Source organism: Primulina eburnea, chromosome 13 (assembly GCF_022965805.1).
Source record: "Primulina eburnea isolate SZY01 chromosome 13, ASM2296580v1, whole genome shotgun sequence".
NCBI lineage: Eukaryota > Viridiplantae > Streptophyta > Magnoliopsida > Lamiales > Gesneriaceae > Primulina > Primulina eburnea.
Window position 1 is genome coordinate 18,247,201 of NC_133113.1, and position 5,556 is coordinate 18,252,756.

The following is a 5,556-nucleotide window of genomic DNA, read 5'->3' on the forward strand; positions in this document are numbered from 1 at the left end:
TGGCAACAAGTGGGATAGAAGCGGGGTCAGGACGAGATCGAGGCTGGACTAGATAGCGTGGAGATCCGGCCTCAGAAGCAACTTAGGATTCAGCACTGACATGTAGTTGAACCTAGTTGGATTATTGTAGATAATACAATAATTGTATATTTATGTTTAATATGTAATTTGAATTTAATTACATTACGTTTCCGCTTTGCATTTTAAAAAAAAAATTTAGACCCTGTTTATTATAAATAAGTAAATATTCCTAAGGACGATTAAGGAATGAATTAGGGTCCGGGTCCCCACAACAGGTGGTATCAAAGCTGTAGGTCCTTGAATTATAGGTTCCTTAGCACTGAGATAGAGAAGAGTGAGCGGGGTAGAATGAGTTTTCTTTCCTTGCATGTGATTGCTAGCATGTGATTGATTATAATGTGAAATTATATTGTGTATGCTAGCATGATATTATATTTTACTGCCTGGATTTATATGTAGCATAGGATTAAATATAATGTTGAAATTACATTGTATATGCTAAGATTTCAGTATGTTTTTACTGTATATTAAGCTACATGTTACCTGAATATCTGAGTTGATTTGGTAATATGTATTATTTGGACCTGGATCAAAACCAATTCTTGATCAGAGGTAAGCTGATCAGGATTGGGATTGAGACAGATTTGTCTCCTGTTACTACTAACATCTGTGATTATCAGATATTCCTCCTAGAAGGATTCCAGAAAGGGGTAGTACTTCGTCTGATCAGATAGATGCATCAGAAACTCAGATGGAAATAAAGTTGAAAGAGTTTCAGTTATTTCAGCCGCCGATTCTGAGTGGTATCGAGACGTCTGAAGATTGTGAGAACTGGTTTGATGACCTAGATGTTAGAGTAGGTGCACGTCGAGCCAAGTGTTGGCCGAGTGTTCACGATGAAACTCTATGTATAAACGATCTTTATTTTAATAATATTTGAATTTATTATATTGGCGCATCTTTATCTGTATACACATGCTAGTTGCATAGATAAAGTCCTTGAATATACAAATAGTGGAAAGAATATGAGATGCTCATATGATGAGTATCATGAAACTCATATTTGTAATACTGTATATTCTAAACGGTTCCTAGTCGATTCAGCCGCCACTAAGAAGGATATAGGCCGCTCGAGTTAGAGACTAGTATCTGCGATGTGAGTATCATGTTTCATTGGTAGGGGACATTGTGATGTCCGAGCATGCAGATAGGTGCTCCTGGTAGAGTGCACTGAACAACCCTCTATAAAGGACTTTCCAAGTGGTTCTCACTTATCGAGTGGAAACTTCCTAGTTTATGGTTGTACACCATTAGTCCTTATGACCCGGGACAACATTGAGACTTTATGTGCTAGCGTTTTACTTTGACTTGTTTACCGACTCTTGTGGGGTCATCAGGTGGCAAGGTTGGGTGTTACGACGAAACATATAGGAGTCGATGCATTGTAGTCGGGAATTCACCGCTTACCTACGGGTATGGATATCCTATGTGTTTTCATGTGCGTGTAGTTTGAAATCTCTGATCAGAGTATGGTTGTAATAATGAAAGGGGTTTCATAGATTACACCATCGATGCAACTACGACATGACACATAGTATCGATTCATTGACAACTCTCGATAAACCAATAGTTGTCGAATCGGTCGGGATATATGAGTTGAAGGGACCGTACTGTACGCTAACCATAATTGAATGGTTCTTGCAGGCACTATCATTTGATACCTAGGGAATCATGTAAGCGATGCTGCTAGGCGTTTAACATGATTGGTTGGGTAATATCAGACTTGAGTTCTGACGTTCTTATTATCAAGGGTTGATAAATAAGAATGGAGCAATTGGGGTATGCTCATATAAGGACATGTTTAGTCCGAATCACATGGAGATGTGAACCCACGGCTAGTCGTATCAATGAACCATTGAGGGCCACACAAGTACTAGCTTTGTAAATCCCGATGAGAAGTAAAATAGTTCAATGTGTTGAACGGTTTATAAATGTGTTTATAAGCGTAAAGAAAAATAGAAGTATGACTTCTATGAGAGAAATATAAATTTTAATTTATGAAAGTGTTCCTAAATTAAAATTTGGCCAAGTGACTAATGTATTTGAAAATTGTGATTTTCATAAACATTATTATGGACTAAATTAAATTAATTCAAGTGTTGAATTAATTAAACACTAGTGGGCCTAGTAGAGTCTAAATAATTAAATTAATTCAAGTGTTGGATTAATTAAATAACATTGGGCCTTGTAGAGCCCAATTGGAAATAATTATTTAACTAGTGGGCTTGAGTAAAATCAAGTAAAGTTTAATTGGGCTCAAATTGTTTGGGACAATTAAAAGTCCATGGGCCTTGTAAAGGTTACAAGCCCACTAGAGTTTGCATGCTTGGGAGGTGAAGGGGTTTGCATTACTTTTGAATAAAATATTGCATGACTTGCAACTTTTGTATCTAACTTTTTGCAACCCCAAGACTCAACTTTCCCTCCTCATTCTTGCTTAGACTTGGCCGAAAATTTCCTTAAAAAATACTCTCAAAATTTTTCTCTCTTTTGTTCTTCAAGTGTTGGAGAATAAAAACCTTCTCATTGAAAAATCTTCTTGTTTTTCTAGTGCAAAACAAGAAAGGATTTACCTAGCAAGTGGTGGGTTTAATTTTGGAGGAGGAAGCTTGTAGATTTTTCTTTCCTTGAAGAGCTTTGTTGTTTACAACAAAGTTGGAGCCATTACATCAATCTTTAAGATTGATAGGTAAATTTCTAAAACACCCTATGCATGTTTTATGGTGTTTGAATGTAAATGTTGCACAAAACAAGGTGGCCGAATTTTATTCATAAAAATCAAAAATTTTGACTTCCGTTGCGCTTCCGGCCACCGTAACCGGTCCGCTTTCATTAGAAATACTGTTCGATTTACTTGATTGTACAGATGAACAGAGAGTTAAACTGGTATTCCATCAGTTACGAGAGGCTGCCAGAAGTTGGTGGATTACAACCAAAGGAATATTAGAACTGAGAGGTACAGTAATTTCGTGGGAAATATTCAGAACTGAATTTTATCGAAGATTTTCTCAGGATCGTACCGAGAGGACAGGAAAGAAGAATTTGAGAATTTGAGGCAAGGTCAACTAAATATTGGAGAGTATGTTGCTAAATTCTCTACTCTACTGCGTTTTGCTCCTCATGTAGCTGGGAATGATGAAGCTGTAACGGCTCAGTTCATCAGAGGATTGAACTCGGAGATAGTTGCATTGATGAATATGCAGCGGCCTTACCATTTTGCTGATGCCTTGAGTAGAGCAAAGAGAGCGGAGACGAGTCTGATTAGACAATTAGGAAGGTTGTGTGGAATGCAACCCTAGACACAGCAATCCCCTCTCCGATTTGATCGCGGTAGCACGAGTGGAAAGCATGATTTGCTGAAGACTCGAACGAAACAGTTTAAGAAGTTAGGGAGCGGACCGAGTGGTTCCTCTAGCTCCAGTGGTTCTAGCCCGAGTTATACTAGAGTTTATTGCAGGAATTGCGGTGGAAGACATTCCACGGAGCAATGCCAGGGAGTAACTGGTAGGTGCAATATCTGTAAACAGCAAGGACATTTTGCTAGAACTTGTCCACAGAGAGGTCCCCGACGATATCAGGGAGCAGAATCCTCTGGTGGGAGGGATCGAGAAACAGACCCAGGACACACTTGATGATACAGTGACAGGTACTGATCTTTTATGATTATGTTACATATGTATTGATGTATACTAATGCATTCCTTATGATTATCCTTGATTGAGTTGCATTGATATATGCTTTACTTGTTGGGTCTGCATTTACTGTAAGTCTTGATTCCTTACCTTTTTGGGGAAAGAAATTGATATCAGTGATACTCTGTGACATATTGTATACTGCAGTGAGTTGAAAATGATATTGAATTAGACTAGATTGTACTTGTATTGTCTGATGATGACTGCATGATGGATATTGATATATCGAACAAGTACAGAGCTATTTTAGATTCTTTCCAGGAGATGGTAAGATTCGAACCTGAAATGGCCAAGGAATGAATGATATACGGTAAGGGATTTAGATTTTAAATTCCTTGATATCCGTATTAGGTCTGATTCGATGATTATCGAAAGGAATGGAGTTATTCCTTTATGTTTGTGAATGACTGAAGTGGAGTCTATCACGAATTGATTTACTAGTAGCAGGAAGTTTGCTATAGTCTTGCAGATGAGATTTCAGGTTTGTCCTGTATCAGGGAGAGTGATTTCAGCCTTGATTTGATTCCAAGTATTGGTTTCATTTTAGAATTTCTTATAGACTGATAATGATTGAATTGAAAGAATTGAGATATCAGTTGAAAGATTTATTGCCTGAAGAGTTAAAGTTACATCTGATTATATGTTTCTCTGTAAAGTACTTCAGTTTCGTTTATGGGCTGATAAATCATGTGCTTGGAAGTGTTCTGATGATTTTATGCTCGGTTTATCTATGGCATTTTGATATATTCGCAGCATATGAGTGATTGAATTGAACAGTTCAAATGGTATTGATTGTTCTGGGAACTGAGATTGTTGTATACAGAATTGTTCGGATATGAATCGGGATTGTAATAGATTGTAGTCAGAGTCTGTGATATCTGAAGATAGTATACTGATTGATTGTAGCACAGTGAGACCGTGATCAGTGGCTGAGAATGACATTGATTATGGCAGAATTTTCGAAATGTCAGAAATTGCGTTCTATGTAGTTATTAGATCAGTATTGCGTATTGATATTCTGAATCTGATCCGATATTATTATCATTCTGAGTCCGTTTTTGATACCGATTGTTATGAACCGTTGAGCTTATATACAGTTCAGTCGTGTCAGAACTGATTTTGAAAATTAAAACAGTTCAGAAGTTTGATCAGACTGTCCAGAATTTGATTTTGATAGTCAGAACCGAATACCAGGTAGGTATTTTTCTTTAATTTATATTATTAGCTGATTTGTTTATGTCAGATATTCGAATTTGAAATGACAGGTATTGTCAGATGCACACAATAGTAGATTCAGTACTATTCTGGTAACAGAAAATGTGTGATAATTCGAATAGACAGTTTTGATATAAACAGATGAAATCAGTTAACAGATGAAGACAGAAAGATAGAAACTTTTAGATTAATGATCTTGATATTTGATTTCTAAATAGAAATGGGAGTACATTTCTATGAATTATGTGATGACACTACTGTAATCTTGCCAAGATAGTGATTGTAATTGAACGATTGTTCAAATCTGCATAGGTTATATTGTACAGGATGACGTACAAATATGACTAGCTGACTGAGAGGTATGTCAGCAACGGGAGTCAGATTTTATTAAATGCCAAAGTTGATTTTATCAGACTGTGACTTTCGTTTGATTTTATACTTTTGGCTGAGTGTATAACATGATTTTTCATCTATGATTTATAGATTGACTGATAGTCGGAGTGAACTATCCTGATACTGGAGGATATCCAGGAAATGTAGTGCTGGATTATAGCACTAGTTGACATGA